The following is an 18,773-nucleotide window of genomic DNA, read 5'->3' as shown; positions in this document are numbered from 1 at the left end:
CCACATGTCAGATTTTCTCACAAAAGGTCAAAGCTGTTTGCCGTTCGGCTTAAAACACTTTGATAAAAGTGTGAAGCCAAAGTTCTTTGAGGTGTTCGTCTGGACGCTCTGGTCCTCGGCAGTACACTGGTCAATCTGGTATCCAGTCAGAGAAGGATAAATGAGTTCAAAAACCTTCTCAACCCTCCAAACTGTTACTTTTATCTTAACATAGTGAAGTTTCATTTTAATAGCTGGCTTTTGATAAACAACACTCTTTCAGCATATTGCCTGAAGAAATTGCCAAAGCTCCATGGCCTTAAGTCTGTGAACTATGAGGCAATGGAATGAAAAGCACAGCTCCCTCATACAAGAACACTAAACAGTGAATAATTAATAACCTTGCTCCCAATTCCAGGAAAACAATAGTGTTGTATAGGAAAAAGTGCACTCATTTAACAGAAAAAAATGATCCTGCCAGCTTGAACAAATTGTGGAATGTAGAAGATTCCTTTGTTGTTGCGTTTGTTGTTCTCCTTTTCTCTTTACGAGCAGCCATAGCTTTACATTTCAGAAATGAAATTGTTGATGTGTGTGTGTGTGTGTGTGTGTGTGTGTGTGTGTGTGTGTGTGTGTGTGTGTGTGTGTGTGTGTGTGTGTGTGTGTGTGTGTGTGTGTGTGTGCGTGTGCGTGTGCATACATGTGTGCGTGCCTGCGTGCACGGGTGTGTGTGCACTTCTTAGATTAATTAGAAATCCATTGAATAACCCACTTTTACCTGATGGTTGCAAGGAGGGACGTTGAGTGGAGAAGTGGTGCAAATATGCAGAAAGCTATTTGGACAGGCGTCCTCTTGGCTGTCAGCTTCGATTAAGAGGCGAGGTGTCATCTCTGTAACACAGCTGAGTGCAGATGGCAGTGAGGAAAAGATGGCTCACTGATTTAAACAATGATTAATGAACAGAGATGGAAAACAAATTGCATTGGACTATTGGAAGCAGGGAATTGTTTTTATGGAAATGTTAATTGTGTCTGCCAGGCCGTTACTGGGCGAGGGGGAGGAGTGGCTGGGTGAGGGCAACAACAGATCCACGGGGATCTGATATGAAGTCTACTACCCTCCCTGCACTGATTATCAGTGTTCCTCACTCAGTATGCACTGTCAATACCACAAAACTGGCTACAATACTTCCATCTAGGTATTGTGAAAACCAAACAAGGTATTATATGATAAATCCCATGAAGAATAAGTTAGGGGTAATAATAATGGCAGTATAAATGACATCACTGTGACAAAACATCATCTTGACGTTGTTAATATAAGCTTTCCTTATGTACTGCTTATGAATGGTTTATTTATGGGTTATGGATGCGTTATGAAGTCTTTATGTAGCTAGGTATTCAACTGATGTGCTACTGAGTACTGTCTTTACAGTACTGCTCCACTCAGCATTATCTCTAATAATAAGTGGTTATAAAGGATGACAGAAAGCGCTCTGTTCTATTTGTAATTACTGCAGGCGGTGCAGCTGCAGTACTTAGGGAGATGATGATAATTATTTTGCCAATTTTTTGTATGGGTGATTATTTAAGAGCATCATCCACTCATCAGAGTAATCAGGGTAGAGTGATTAGTGAAAATCCAACAGCTGCCTCATTAAACTATTGGCTTTATTGGCGACACATAGTGACAGATCTAGCTGCATCATAGGACCGGGAGAGAAAAACTTCACCTTATGAACTCAAAGGTGACAGGTAGTTTAGAGTGGAGATTATGTGTGACCAAAGATGCACAAAAAAAATCCTCTGCATAGAATGAGCCTCACTATTTTTCAATGTACTAAGGTTGACCAAAGTCTTAGGGTCATTGTCACAGTGAACTGAAGGCATAGAAAAGTTTATGAAATCTTGAAATGTGCTGGTTACATCTACTCTACTTAACCACAGTGCAACGTGTTTATACTCCACAGTGAATGTGGAGCTTCATAGCCGAACCACAATCCCTAAAACATCATCAAATGATGTCCTTGGGAAATCAGTGATTGCAAATATTTACCTGCCCATGTATTCAGATTTTATTGTGATCTATCTAACGCAGAAATGATCACAATAAAGTGAAATGGGAACTTGTAGTATTGCGTACATGTAGTAATGTAATGCAGCAGGAGGGTACATGTAGTAATGTTTGCTACAATAAAGGCTAATTCTCTGAGCCCAGATGTTCCCTGAGCACAAGCAGCACAACACAAGAGATCCTACTGGGTTGATGAGCTCAATCAGTGAAATGATGAAAAGATGATTTGGTCCCTGTAATTACAGTATGTAAACTACTTAGCCAGGATTGCAAAGGAAGTCATTTTTCTAATTAAGACTGCTACCCATTGTCTAATGGTTGATGTTTTTTTTCTAGGAAATAGAGAGCAAGAGAGAGAGAGAGCAAGACAGAGAGAGACCATATGAGTCCTTATGATGGGTCTGTGTGCTATACTGTTTGGAAAGAAAGAGCATCATCGAACGAAGAGCAAGATGGCTGCCAAATGAAGGTTCTATTGAATTACCAGCACACTTAATGTGCCGTGGATTAGCTTCTTTGTTTGTCAGTTTTCTGTCGATGCCATAGCCTTAATGAGATAAGTGGCATTACCGTAGGCCTGCTGTGATTTTGTGATGACTCGGTTAATTACTTTTGCTCTAGTGCTTCTTAGTGTCGCTGCGTAAACTAGAAATGAAGAGTTTCATTCCAAAACGCTATATATCCATTTTTCAGAAATGTTGGTGAATGAGCTTTTATTGTTTAAAGAAATTAGGAAAGAGATTGGTGGGGTTTTTCACTATCTAATTATGTGGTGGGGTTCAATGACAGACACTTGATGGTTTCATTTCAGAAAAACAAATAATCATGTTTATTTTTGCAAAATGCTGTATATCCACCTCACTCTCAGAGAAATACACTACATGACCAAAAGTATGTGGACTCGTCGAACAACTCATTCTGAAATCATGGAGTCCACCCCTTTGCTGCTATAACAGCCTCCACTCTTATGGGAAGGCTTTCCACTTGATGTTGGAACTTTGCTGCGGGGACTTGCTTCCATTCCGCCATAAGAGCATTAGTGAGGTCGGGCACTGAATTTGGGCGATTAGGCATGGCTCGCAGTCGGCGTTCCAATTCATTCCAAAGGTGTTCAATGAGGCTGAGGTCAGGGCTCTGTACAGGCCAGTCAAGTTCTTCCACACAGATCTCGACAAACCATTTCTGTATGGACCTCGCTTTGTGTACGGGGGCATTGTCATGCTGAAACAGGAAAGGGCCTTCCCCAAACTGTTGCCACAAAATTGGAAGCACAGAATCGTCTAGAATGTCATTGTATGCTGTAGCGTTAAGATTTCCTCCCACTGGAACGAAGGGAACTAGCCCGAACCATGAAAAACAGCCCCAGACCATTATTCCTCCTCCACCAATCTTTACAGTTGCCACAATGCATTCGGGAAGGTAGTGTTTTCCTGGCATCCGTTAAACCCAGATTCGTCTGTCGGACTACCAGGTGGTGAAGCGTGATTCATCCCTCCAGAGAAGGCGTTTCCACTGCTCCAGAGTCCAATGGCGGCGAGCTTTACACTCCTCCAGGTGACACTTGGCATTGCGCATGGTGATCTTAGGCTGCTCGGCCATGGAAACCCATTTCATGAAGCTCCCGATGAACAATTATTGTCCTGAAGTTGCTTCCAGAGGCAGTTTGGAACTCGGTAGTGAGTGTTGTAACCGAGGACAGCCGATTTTTACGCGCTCTGCGCTTCAGCACTCGGTGGTCCTGATCTGTGAACTTGTGTGGCCTACCACTTCACGGCTGAGCCATTGTTGCTCCTAGACGTTTCCACTTCACAATAATAGCACTTACAGTTGACCGGGGCAGCTCTAACAGGGCAGAAATTTGACAAACGGACTTGTTGGAATGGTGGCATCCTATGACGGTGCCATGTTGAAAGTCACTGAGCTCTTCAGTTGCCATTCTACTGCCAATGTTTGTCTATGGAGATTGCATGGCGGTGTGCTCGATTTTATACACCTGTCAGCAACATGTGTGGCTGAAATAGCCGATTAAACTAATTTGATTATATGGTGTGTATATAGTGTAGGTAGTCCTGCTAGGTTTTACACCTACAAAAGTAACAAATAACAATTTTCTTTATAAATAACTGTGCAAATGATACATTTGTGACATCAATATTTAATGTTTGGAAAAAAATACTCAATACAGTAATATGAGATCTGTACGTAAAACATTTACATTTTAAATGTGAGTCATTTAGAATATGTTCTTATCCGGAGTGACTTACAGTAAGTGCCTCTTTAGATGGCTAGGTGAGACAACCACATATCACAGTCACATATACAGGATAAGAACATACATAGCGTTTTGCAAAAAAACTATTTTCATACACATCTAAAATCTATTAATAAAAAAATTGGAGAACAGTTATATTTTACACACACATAAGCAATAATTTCTGATAAAAAGGCACAAATGTGAAAAATTGGTGGATATAGTATTTAGGAAATATAGTCTTCAAATATACATTTCCTTCTTGGGGAAAGGGGATATGCATTCAACTGAAATGTGTCTTCCACATTTAACCCAACCCCTCTGGATCAGAGAGGTGGGGGGGGGGGGGGGGCTGCCATAATCGGCATCCACGTCTTCAGCAAACAGTGGGTTAACTGCCTTACTCATAGGCAGAACAACGGATTTTTACATTGTCACCTCGGGGATTCAACCTTTCGGTTACTGGCCCAACGCTCTAACCACTAGGCTACCTGCCGCCCCTATTGGGTCTTATGGTGCTCTGTAGTGTGTATCACAACAGATGACAAATCCCTGCCAAGCAAGACATAATTATAGTAAATCCGAACGTTTAAAGTAAAACATAACGTACACTGACTCAGGGCCGTGCACGGATCTTTCAGGGAGCAGGAACTCAAAATGAAAAAAGGGCACCCAGCGGCATGCTGGTGAACATGAAGGATTTGGCCGTGTTCTGGAGTTATGCTATTCTGAGCTGTGTTAGAGATGGTTGGAGAGGGCTGTTCCCCTGCAGAGTCTAACCATCTGCAGAGTCTAACCATCTGACGAGTCTAACCATCTGAAGAGTCTAACCATCTGAAGAGGACTACCCCATGCAGATACACACTGATCCACTGCTCAGGTGAAAGACGTCCCCTCCCTGTCTGTCTCAGTGTTAGCACTTCCTGTAATTTGAGCCAGAGCTTTGTTTTTGTCCAGAATGAACAGTTGGTCTGTGCAAACAAGCGCAACTGTTTACACGTTAGTGATTTAATATCACTGTGTGTTTGTCACTGTGTGTGTTTCCTGATGGTGCTGTTCACACATGCCGTATGTGTGCAAACACTGAGTAAAAGCCATGTTAAACAGGCCTTTGTGAACGTACTGTATGTGTACCTCAAATTACACAGCGTGAGGACAGACCACCATGCTCCTTGTCTCATTGTCTTGCATTGTTGTGAATGAAGGCATTTCCCTTTGCCTCCTTTGTTTGACATATCGTTTACTAGAATTTGGATATTTCCCAAAAGACTGGTAAAGATACTGCATGCACAACAAGCGTATATGAGTCTTCTCTATTACTCACGTGCTCTTTCTGTGCGCTGTAGTGGTACAGTAATGAATGGGACTGGTTAGGCCATTCTGTCTCAGTCAGGGTTTTTGGGGGCCTACAGTGAAGCTCCTATAGGGTTTCATTAATCCCCCTGTCAGAAGAGCTGTGAGTATCTTCTGTCTAGGGCTAGGCCATGGCGGTCAGCTGCATTATCAGTAGGCCTATCCTCTGCTTTAGTAAAGGGTCTTTATCAACAGTTTGACAATCCACAGGCTGTGTGGGGTGGATATGCACAATGGATAAGCAGGGTGCCTATATGTACTTAGATTTTTCAAATGTCGATTTTTATACATGAGCTACATTTTTTGCAATGAGTAATTCTTATGAGTCCTTTGTATCTCCATAGAAGTTTTAAATCAGACGTTTATGTGAAAAGTTTGACAACATGTCTTCTTTCATGGTCATGATGACACAAGGCTAAGCCAAGGATTCTGGGTTATCCAAGTGGGCCAACTATTGTGACTGCTGTTTATGTTCTTCTTCATTCATGTAAAAAAAAGTGTAGGTCACAACATTAGTGTGGTACTATGTTGTTATAGGACTTGGCTTAGGTTGCTGTTTGTTGTTAATTGAAAGCAATTGCAGGCTCAGCCAACATGGTATTCTTTTTCCACAGTTGAAAAGGTGCAACATTGCATCATAAACCATACCCCTACTTGAAATTAGAACATGCTAGAATCAGAATTTTGATTGCAATTGGTTTTACATCTGCCCAATGTCTGTTGAGAATCTGTCCAATGCTCTAGTACAGTGGTTCCCAAACTTTTTATTGTCCCGTACCCCTTCAAACATTCAACCTCCAGCTGTACCCCCTCTAGCACCAGGGTCAGCACACTCTCAAATGTTGTTTTTTGCTATCATTGTAAGCCTGCCATACATTTCTTAAATATAAGAATGAGTGTGAGTTTTTGTCACAACCCGGCTCGTGGGAAGTGACAAAGGCTCTCCAAGGCACAAATAATAATACAATAATCATCAGTAATTTTGCTCTTTATTTAACCATCTTACATATTAAACCTTATTTGTTAATCGAAAATTGTGAATAACTCACCACACGTTAATGAGAAGGGTGTGCTTGAAAGGATGCACATAACTCTGCAATGTTGGGTTGCATTGGAGAGAGTCTCAGTCTTAAATTATTTTCCACACACAGTGCCTGTATTTACTTTTCATGCTAGCGAGGGCCGATAATCCACTCTCACATAGGTACGTGGTTGCAAAGGGCATCAGTGTCTTAACAGCGCAATTTGCCTATGCAGGATACTCTGAGCGCAGCCCAATCCAGAAATCTGGCAGTGGCTTCTGATTAAATTCAATTTTCCCAGAACTGCTTGTTGCAATATCGATGAGGCTCTCTTGTTCAGATATCAGTAAGATGACTGGAGGCAGGGCATGAAAGGGATAACGAATCCAGTTGTTTGTATCATCCGTTTCGGGAAAGTACCTGCGTAATTGCGCACCCAACTCACTCAGGTGCTTTGCTATATCACATTTGACATTGTCCATAAGCTTGAGTTAATTTGCACACAAAAAAATCATACAATGATGGAAAGACCTGTGTGTTGTCCTTGTTAATGCAGACAGAGAAGAGCTCCAACTTCTTAATCATAGCCTCAATTTGAATATAGTTGCATTGAATATAGTTGAATATATACATTGAATATAGTTGCGGAGAGACCCTGTAATCCTAGATTCAGATCATTCAGGCGAGAAAAAACATCACCCAGATAGGCCAGTTGTGTGAGAAACTCGTCATCATGCAAGCGGTCAGACAAGTGAAAATTATGGTCAGTAAAGAAAACTTTAAGCCCATCTTTCAATTCAAAAACAGTGTCAATACATTGCCCCTTGATTACCAGCGCACTTCTTTATGTTACATGGTCACTGTCCATGTCATTGCATAGTGCAGAAAATACACGTGAGTTCAGGGGCCTTGCTTTAACAAAGTTAACCATTTTCACTGTAGTGACCAAAATGTCTTTCCAGCTGTCAGGCATTCCCTTGGCAGCAAGAGCATCTCAGTGGATGCTGCAGTGAACCCAAGTGGCGTCGGGAGCAACTGCTTGCACGCCGTTACCACTCCACTATGTCTCCCTGTCATGGCTTTTGCGCCATCAGTACAGATACCAACATGAGCAGCAGCTATGTTTGGCTACATACGGACGCTAGTGGAGAGTAACGGTTAATGTGATTGGATGTTAATTATTTGACTAGGCTACCTGTATTTGACATTGTGTTGTTATTTCGCTGAACACTAGATTGTTTAATTAAATTTTTGGTAGTGAATCGAGGCTACTCAGGCGGGAAAAAAAACTCCCCCAAATGTATAGCCCCGTTGGAAAATATAAATGGACTGTTTGAAAATGTGAAAAAAAAATGATGTTTATATATTTTTTAATGTGAATCACATTTTTATTAGGGGTACCCCCGACGGCATTGCGCGTACCCCGTACCCCAGTTTGGGAATACCTGCTCTAGAAGTGTCATTGGTCTGTATTAGCAGTTAGTCAATGAGCATACCTAATAAGGGACATAAAAAATGCATAGCATTAGCATATATACTGAACAAAAATATCAATGAGACATGCAACAATTTAAAAGATTTGACTGAGTTACAGTTTGGACCTAATCTATGGATATCACATGACTGGGAATACAGATATGCATCTGTTGGTCACATATACCGTAAAAAAAAAGGTCGAGGCGTGGATCAGAAAACCAGTCAGTATCTGGTGTGACCACCATTTGCATCATGCAGCGCAACACATCTCCTTCGCATAGAGTTGATCAGGCTGTTGATTGTTGGCTGTGGAATGTTGTCCCACTCCTTTTCAATAGTTGTGCGTAATTGCTGGATATTGACAGGAACTGGAACACGCCATCCCAAACATGCTCAATGGGTGTCATGTCTGGTGAGTATGCAGGCCATGGAAGAACTGGGACATTTTCAGCTTCCAGGAATTGTGTACAGATTTTTGTGACATGGGCCCGTGCATAATCATGCCTAAACATGAGGTGATGGCAGTGGATTAGTGGCACGACAATGGGCCTCAGGATCTCGTCACAGTATCTCTGTGCATTCAAATTGCCATAGATAAAATGTAATTGTGTTCGTTGTCCGTAGCTTATGCCTGCCCCTACCATAACCCCACTGCCACCATGGGGCATTCTGTTCACAACGTTGACATCAGCAAACCGCTCGCCCACACAACGCCATACACGTGGTCTGCGGTTGTGAGGCCGGCGGGATGTACAGTACTGTCAAATTCTCTAAAACGACATTGGAGGTGGCTTATCGTAGATAAATTAACATTCAATTCTCTGACAACAGCTCTGGTGGACATTTCTGCAGTCAGCATGCCAATTGCACGCAACCTCAAAACGTCAGACATCTGTGGCATTATGTTGTGTGACAAAACTGCATATTTTAGAGTGGCCTTTTATTGTCCACAGCACAAGGTGTACCTGTGTAATGATCATGTTGTTTAATCAGCTTCTTGATATGCCACATCTGTCAGGTAGATGGTTTATGTTGGCAAAGGAGAAATGCTCACTAACAGGGATTTTAAAAAAAATTGTGCACAAAATTTTAGAGAAAATTGGCTTTTTTTTTACGTATGAAACCTTTCTGGGATCTTATATTTCAGCTCATGAAAAATGCGCCCAAAACTTTACTTGTTGTGTTCATATGTTTGTTCAGTGTATATGCACGGCCACATCTTGGGAGCACAATCACATCACACAATGCTTAATACCAATCACCCTCTCTCTCAATCTCCCCCTGAAAGAGTGTAATTCACTCTGACAGATAGCACCTGACAGGTCTGCCTATTCACTTCGCCAGCAACCCTGTCTCCCTCCACCACCACATTATCCAGCCTGTCATATAAACTAGTACCTGATCATGGTTCTAAGCCTTGTGATTACACACCTAGATGATCAGGACAGCGCTTCTTCAAACATGAGGTGGATGTCTTTCAATGTTTCTCTCACACCTGTCAAATGTGCTTAGCTTCAGGAAGATTAGGTTGTATTTTAGGATCAGGTCCCCCCTGTCCATATAATATTTTTCATCATTATCTAAAAGCAAAACTGATACTATACTTTGTATTGTAGATTCCTGATTAGACTTGGGACCAAAGTACTGTTTGGACTTTAGCTAGTAGGCTAGCTCATTATCTGTGTGTAACAATATAATGTAAATCAGCGATAGGCAACTAGATTCAGCCGCAGGCTGATTTTAGGTCATAGCGGATGGTCAGTGGGCCGGAACATAATTATAATAATTTGTACACTGAACTTTGACCTTAACTAAGCCCAGTAAGAGATTATATTTGAAAATAGCAATAATTTCATACCTTGATTACATTGATCACATATGTCTATTTTTTTTATTCTTGAGAATGCTTAGGAACTGATTTCCGAGATATTATAATTTTTTTGCTGAATTCCTGTTGATCACCAGCAGAGGGCGACCATTTTGAGTCCATTTTCACATTCACTCTGTTGGTAATGCTGACAAATTGGATCATATCTTTAAAAGTAGCAGAGATCCCACTCTGGAACTTTGATATGCCCGTAGAATACATTATTTTCAAGAATATATATTTAAAAAATGGCAAATCAAAAATAGTACATTTTCTATATTCATGTTTATATTTTTAAATGTTATTGAAATCATAATACTACACATATTACAGAGAAAGCAGTAGAGCTTCATATGACACCATTGTTTTCTTTGTAGAACCAACAGTGCATTCGGAAAGTATTCAGACTTTTTCCACATTTTGTTACGTTACAGCCTTATTCTAAAAATGATTAAATTGTTTCCCCCCTCATCAATCTACACACAATACCCCATAATGACAAAGCAAAAACAAGTTTTTAGAAATTTTTGCAAATGTATTACAAATATAAAAATGAAATATCACATTTACATAAGTATTCAGACCCTTTACTCAGTACTTTGTTGAGACACCTTTGGCAGCGATTACAGCCTCGAGCCTTCTTGGGTATGACACTATAAGCTTGGCACACCTGTATTTGGGGAGTCTCTCCCATTCTCCTCTGCAGATCCTCTCAAGCTCTGTCAGGTTGGATGGGGAGCGTTGCTGCACAGCTATTTTCAGGTCTCTCCAGAGATGTTCAATCTGGTTCAAGTCCGGGCTCTGGCTGGGTCACTCAAGGACATTCAGAGACATGTCCCGAAGCCACTCCTGTGTTGTCTTGGATGTGTGCATAGGGTCGTTGTCCCATTTGGAAGGTGAACCTTCGCCTTGGTGAGGGCTCTCGAGCAGGTTTTCATCAAGGATCTCTTTGCTCCGTTCATCTTTCCCTCAATCCTGACTAGTCTCCCAGTCCCTGCCGCTGAAAAACATACCCACAGCATGATGCTGCCACCACCATGCTTCACCGTAGGGATGGTGCCAGGTTTCCTCCAGACATGACGCTTGGCATTCAGGCCAAAGAGTTCAATTTTGGTTTCATCAGACCAGAGAAACTTTATCTCATGGTCCGAGAGTCCTTTAGGTGCCTTTTGGCATGCTCCAAGCGGGCTGTCGTGTGCCTTTTACTGAGGAGTGGCTTCCGTCTTGCAACTCTACCATAAAAGTCTGATTGGTGGAGTGCTGCAGAGATGGTTGTCCTTCTGGAAGGTTCTCCCATCTCCACAGAGGAACTCTGGAGCTCTGTCAGAGTGACCATCGGTTTCTCGGTTACCTCCCTGACCAAGGCCCTTCTCCCCCGATTGCTTAGTTTAGCCTGGTGGCCAGCTCTAGGAAGAGTCTTAGTGGTTCCAAACTCCTTCCTTTTAAGAATGATGGAGGCCACTGTGTTGTTGGGGACCTTCAATGCTGCAGAAATGTTTTGGTACCCTTCCCCAGATCTGTGCCTCGACATAATCCTGTCTCAGAGCTTTATGGACAATTCCTTCGACCTCATGGCTTGTTTTTTTCTCTGACATGCACTGTCAACTGTCGGACCTTATATATACAGGTGTGTACCTTTCCAAATCCTGTCCAATCAATTGAATTTACCACAGGTGGACTCCAATAAAGTTGTAGAAAAATCTCAAGGATGATCAATGGAAACAGGATGCGCCTGAGCTCAATTTCGAGTCTCATTGCAAAGGGCCTGAATACTTATGTAAATAAGGTATTTCTGTTTTTTATTTTTAATACATTTGCAAAAATTCCTAAAAACATGTTTTCACTTTGTCAATATGGGTTATTATGAGTAGGTTGATGAGGAAAACATTTATTTGATCCATTTTAGAATAAGGCTGTAACGTAACAAAATGTGGAAAAGGTCAAAGGGTCTGAATATGAGATGAGATTCTTCAAATAGTCACCCTTTGCCTTGATGACAGCTTTGCACACTCTTGGCATTCTCTCAACCAGCTTCACCTGGAATGCTTTTCCAACAGTCTTGAAGGAGTTCTGACATATGCTGAGCACTTGTTGGCTGCTTTTCCTTCACTCCACGGTCGGACTCATTCCAAACCATCTCAATTTGGTTGAGGTCTGGGGATTGTGGAGGCCAGGTCATCTGATGCAGCACTCTCCTTCTTGGTCAAATAGCCCTTACACAGCCTGGAGGTGTTTTGGGTCATTGTCCTGTTGAAAAACATGTGATAGTTCCACTAAGGCCAGACCAGATGGAATGGCGTATCGCTGCAGAATGCTGTGGTAGCCATGCTGGTTAAGTGTGCCTTGAATTCTCACCAGCAAAGTATCCCCACACCATAACACCTCCTCCATGCTTTACGGTGGGAAATACGCATGCGGAGATCATCCGTTCACTCACACCGCACCTCACAAAGACACAGCTGTCGGAACCAAAAATCTCCAATTTGGACTGCAGACCAAAGGACAGATTTCCACCGGTCTAATGTCAATTGCTCATGTTTCTTGGCCCAAGCAAGTCTCTTCTTATTATTTGTGTCCTTTTGTAGTGGTTTCTTTGCAGCAATTCGACCACTAAGGCCTGATTCATGCAGTCTCCTCTGAACAGTTGATGTTGAGGTGTGTCTGTTACTTGAACTCTGTGAAGCATTTATTTGGCCTGCAATTTCTGAGGCTGGTAACTCAAATTAACTTATCCTCTGCAGCAGAGGTAACTCTGGGTTTTCCATTCCTGTGGCGGTCCTCATGAGAGCCAGTATCAGAAAAGGGTTCTTAATAGCACCAGACAGGTTCTATTCAGAACCTTTTGAGCATCAAATAAAATAAAATGTTTATTGGTTGCGTACATATGGTTAGCAGATGTTATTGCGAGTGTAGCGAAATGCTAGTGCTTCTAGTTCCGACAGTGCAGCAGTATCTAACAAGTAATCTAACAATTCCACAACAACTACCTAATACACACAAATCTAAGTAAAGGAATGGAATAAGAACATATACATATAAATATGTTGTTAAATGAATGCACTTAAAATGTATGCACTCACTACTGTAAGTAACTCTGGATAAGAGCTTCTGCTGAATTACTCAACTGTAAAATGTAATGGTTCTTTATAAAACCTTCAGAAAAAGTAAAAAAAACTAAAACAATACAAAACATACACATACAAACAACAGCATACAAACACAAACATCAACAACATCACCCTGCCCAGCCCCAGACTCACCTGCTCATACCCCCATCTCCAGCATCACTCTCCGCCACATGGCCTCAAACTGCACCATTTTGTTTCTCTCCATAGCCCACACACTGTCAACATTTAGATAATAAAGCATTTGACCTTTCCATTGTGTTAACGACGGAGGATTGGTTGATTTCCAGTTTTTAAGTATACGTTTTTTCAAGATGATTGACAAGAAAAGTATTGTCCAACCCATCGGGTATCTCATTGCACCCTCAAATACCATGTCTTGAAATATGCTGACATGCAGGTTAAAAGTACATTTACATTGTAATACTTCTGGCAGCCAACATTCTAACTCCGCCCATAACTTTTGGACTTTATAGCATTCCCAGAAGGCATGGATTACTGAGTCATTATGGAACAATCCTTGGATAGCTTTTTAGAATTCACAGATACATTGGTCCACATGAAAATCTAAAGGCATAGAATGTACATATAATTGACTATGAACTAATGTATAGATTTTTAAATATGAATTGTACAACAAAATGGCTGAGTCATGTCTTAAGTGTAAAATGAACAATGACTCAATAATCCATGCCTTCTGGGAATGCTATGTAGGGAGTGATATTGGTTCTTCCATGTTGTTCTAATGTTCTTAATTATGAAGTTGTTAATGTTCTTTGCTCCATCCTTTGAAAACAGACACGTGAAAAGATTGCACCTCTTCATTATGTACCCATTGTTCCTCTTTACTGCATTTAACTATATATCGCAAGCCTTGGGTGGCGAGTTAATACAATTTCAAGTCTGGAAGATTAAAACCACCCTCAGACTTAGGAAGATGTAAAACGCTCCTTTTTATTCTATGAGTTTTATTAGCAATATAAAGTTTGTTATGACCGAGTATACTTTTTTAAAGAATATGTTCGATGGGGTAATTGGTATTACTGAGAATAACTCTAAAAACTTTGGGAGCCATGCCATTCTGAAAAGGTTTATTCTACCTGTAAGATTTATAGGAAGATTGTTCCATTTAATTAGATCTGCTTTCATATTGTTAAGGAACGGGATAAAGTTATCTTTATATATTTTTTGTCACTTATTAAGCATCCTATGTATTTAAAAAAATGTTGTGGTCCACTTAAAGGATTGCTGTATAATTATTATTTATATTTTTCCTATTGCCATTATTTCCTTTTTCCCACACATTAATTTTAGATCCTGAGATTTTATTGTATTCAGAACATATTTGTTTACAAGGGGGCATTGAGTTTTCAATATTGGTCAGGTATATCAGGAGATCATCTGCAAATATGTTTAGTTTATATTCATGTTTACCAATACTGATACCTGTCTAATTCTTTCTGCAAGCAGTTCAATTGACAGTGCAAACATGAGAGGGAAAGAGGACATCCCTGTCTTGTGCCTCTTTCTAAATCAATTTCATCAGATAATGTATTATTTGTGTATATCTTTGCTTTAGGACATTTATATAATACTTTTATTACATTTGTTATTTCAGCTGGAAAGTTGAAAACTTCCAAAGTTTTGAATAGAAAATGCCATTTAAGATGGTTGAAAGTTTGATCAACCTATATCTGTGCCTCTGGACTGAGGGGCAGCTCCGGACTGAGGGGCAGCTCCGGACTGAGGGGTAGCTCCGGACTGAGGGGTAGCTCCGGACTGAGGGGTAGTTCCGGACTGAAAGGCAGCTCAGGACTGAAAGGCAGCTCCGGACTGAGGAGTAGCTCATGACTGAGTGGCAGCTCATGACTGAAGGGCAGCTCATGACTGGCTGGCGGCTCTGGCAGGTCATCGCTGACTGACGGCTCTGGCAGGTCATGGCTGACTGACGGCTCTGGCAGGTCATGGCTGACTGACGGCTCTGGCAGGTCATGGCTGACTGACGACTCTGGCAGGTCATGGCTGACTGACGACTCTAGCAGGTCATGGCTGACTGACGACTCTGGCAGGTCATGGCTGACTGACGACTCTGGCAGGTCATGGCTGGCGGGCGGCTCTGGCAGCTCCTGACTGGCGGGCGGCTCTGGCGGCTCCTGACTGGCGGGCGGCTCTGGCGGCTCCTGACTGACGGGCGGCTCTGGCAGCTCCTGACTGGCGGGCGGCTCTGGCAGCTCCTGACTGGCGGGCGGCTCTGGCGGATCCTGACTGGCGTGCGGCTCTGGCGGCTCCTGACTGGCGGGCGGCTCTAGCGGCTCCTGACTGACGGACGGCTCTAATGGCTCGGGACAGATGGGCGGCTCAGACGGCGCTGGGCAGGCGGGCAGCTCAGATGGCGCTGGGCAGGCGGGCAGCTCAGATGGCGCTGGGCAGACGGGCAGCTCAGATGGCGCTGGGCAGACGGGCAGCTCAGACGGCGCTGGGCAGACGGGCAGCGCAGGCGGCGCTGGGCAGACGGCCGACTCTGACCTGCTGAGGCGCACAGTAGGCCTGGTGCGTGGTGCCGGAACTGGTGGTACCGGACTGGAGACACGCACCACTAGGCGAGTGCGGGGAGCAGGAACAGTGCAAACTGGACTCTCAAGGCGCACTATAGGCCTGGTGCATGGTACCGGCACTGGTGGTACCGGACTGGAGACACGCACCACTAGGCGAGTGCGGGGAGCAGGAACAGTGCACACTGGACTCTCAAGGCGCACTATAGGCCTGGTGCGTGGTACCGGCACTGGTGGTATCGGGCTGAGGGCACGCACCTCAGGGCGAGTGCGGGGAGAAGGAACAGTGCGTACAGGGCTCTGGAGACGTACAGGAGGCTTGGTGCGTGGTGTTGGCACTGGTGGTACTGGGCTGGGAACACTCACCACTGGGCGAGTGCGAGGGGCTGCCACAGGAGAGCTGGTGCGCTGAGCTGGCACAGGACGTGCAGGGCTAGGGAGGCGCACAGGAGGCCTGGTGCGTGGTGCTGGCACAGTCTTCACCAGACTGCTAGCACGCACCTCAGGACGAGTATGGAGAGCTGACTCAGGTGACATCAAATCCCGCACACGCTCCTTCAAGCGGATGCGGTGCTTTATGCTCCACACCAGCAAATCCCTCATTTCTCTCTCCTCCAATTTCCCCATTAATTCATCCACAGTCTCAGCTTCACTCCCCTTACTCACCTCCAATTCCACCTCGACTGGCTCTGGTTCCATCTTCGGCTCCTCACAGTAAGCACGGGGAGCTGGCTCAAGTCTCCTACTTGACTCAGCTACACTCCCCGAGAGCCCCCCCCCAAGAATTTTTTGTGGTTGCCAGCCGCTCTGCCGTGCTAGCTCCTCATACCGGCGCCTTTCTGCTTTCGCTGCCTCCAGCTCTGCCTTGGGGCGGCGATATTCCCCTGGTTGTGCCCAGGGTCCTCCGCCGTCTAATATTTCCTCCCAATTCCAATAGTCCTGCGATCGCTGCTGCTGCCTTGTATCACGCTGCTTGGTCCGGGTTTGGTGGGTGATTCTGTCACGATCGTCGTAATGTGGAAGAGAAGAGGACCAAGGAGCAGCGTGAAATGAATACATATTCTTTATTATCAGATGAAGATGAAACGAAACGAACACTATACAAACTAATCAAAACAATAAACCGACGAATGTGAAGCTATACAAACAATAAGTGCAGACACTGGCAACTTACACATAGACAATCACCCACGAACTACCTAATGAATATGGCTGCCTAAATATGGTTCCCAATCAGAGATAACGATAAACTGCTGTCTCTAACTGAGAACCAATCTAGGCAACCATAGACCTACATACACCTAGACTGAACAAAACCCCATAAACATACAAAACCCCTAGACAATACAAAACACATACATCCCCTATGTCACACCCTGACCTAACTAAAAATAATAAAGAAAACAAAGATAACTAAGGCCAGTGCGTGACAATATTTTGTTTTTTTGCGTATTGTATTAAACTAAAACATGTTCTTGTATTTGTTTGTAAGTGTCTATTTTTAATAAACCCTGTTTGATTGATATGTATCAAGTCTGATAAGACTTTTGTCATTCTATTGCTTATGAGCTTTGTTATTATTTTATTGTCACAATGTATTAAACTTATGGGTCTGTAATCAGCAGGGTACTCTTCAGATTTTACTGATTTTAATATAACTGAAATAACTGTTTGATACATGGAACTAGGAAGTACTGAATTGAGTGAGGTGTTTTGTATTTGTGTAAGTAGGGGCGCTACTTTATCCCAAAATGTTAAATATAATTCTATGGGAAAGCCGTTCATTCCTGGTGCTTCTCTCCGTACTAATGTTTTAACAGTGTCTAATGTATATTTTGGGGTCATCTCTGTTTTTATTGAATATTTTGTCAGCTGATAATTGATTCAAGGTTGTTGAGTCTAAGAAGGCTGTAGGATCAGTCCAACTGTTGTTTAATTCTGATTTATATCGATTGTAATTATATATATTTTTAAATTATATAGTACCAAAAAGGTATCTGCTATGGTTACAAGCCAAAGAACTCTTATATAGAACTTTTTGTTTTTAGTATTTATGTAACCTATGCCATCGTAGCACGTTTTGAACTTGCCTCCTTGTTTGTTAGTACATAGAGATGGAGAGGAAATGAGTCGGTGGAGAAGAAGTTATGTTTCATTGTTTTTTGGCTTTTAGTTGTACAACAATTTGAAATATTTGTGAAATATCTGGTAGGATTTGTAGGACGTGATTTGATATGTTGCTTGGTGCTGTGTTGTTTATGCTTGCTAAGTATTGTAGCTACCTACTGTCAGTCTAAAATGAGACCAAGAGAAAGATTTCCATCTCAATAGTATTGGTATACTATAAATGGAGAGGAAGACTTTGTTGTTAGGCGTAATCAGCTTTTTAGCTCCTACAACAATAAGGTGAGACCACAAATATACTAAAGACAGGAATAAGAAACACGCAGTATTTGTCTTACTCTGCTTGATTACCTATTTCAGGTGCATTATCTCCTAGCTGAAATGATCAAAGCATGTTAACAACATACATACTTAATTTGTCAGATATGTTTAAAGACCCGATGCAGCCATTTTTATATCAATATTTAAACATTTCATGGTAACAATTAAGTACGTTACTGTAATAGTTTTCCAAAAAACTAAAATAGCTTTTAGAATTTTTTTTTCTCTCAAGCAATAATTATTCTAGGACTGTCTGGGAGTGGTCTGACTGGGGAGGGGAAAACTGAAAACTAGTTGTTATTGGTCTATTATCCAATTTATCGACTGGTGATGTCAACAGGCAAGCCAAAACTCCCGCCCATGCAAACCTGCTGATATTTTCAACCAGCAAGTATGAGGAAATAACACTGACCAACTTTCACACTTTTAGAGTGTTAGTTTTCAGCTGTTTTACAATATATTTTACAAAATACGTAAAAATTTGTTTTTTACTGCACTGGGCCTTTAACTAGAACATTTCCACCAAATCTTCAATAGAATACTTCATCATTTTCACTTTGAGTTTTCTGTAAATGTTGTATGTAATATGAGGGCTCTATTGCACTTATTGCTCACGTTCATGCCTTATG

At 42.3% G+C, this 18,773-nt stretch overlaps 1 pseudogene; it reads left to right on the top strand.

Moving 5' to 3' along the window:
* The first annotated feature begins 998 nt into the window (after positions 1-998).
* The window catches only part of LOC139539338 (zinc finger protein 536-like), a 42,606-nt pseudogene continuing 24,831 nt past the window's right edge, over positions 999-18,773 (top strand).

Source organism: Salvelinus alpinus, chromosome 15, assembly GCF_045679555.1.
Source record: "Salvelinus alpinus chromosome 15, SLU_Salpinus.1, whole genome shotgun sequence".
Taxonomy (NCBI): Eukaryota; Metazoa; Chordata; class Actinopteri; order Salmoniformes; family Salmonidae; genus Salvelinus; species Salvelinus alpinus.
Note: the sequence above shows the minus strand (reverse complement) of the source record. Positions and strands in the feature narration are given on the sequence as shown.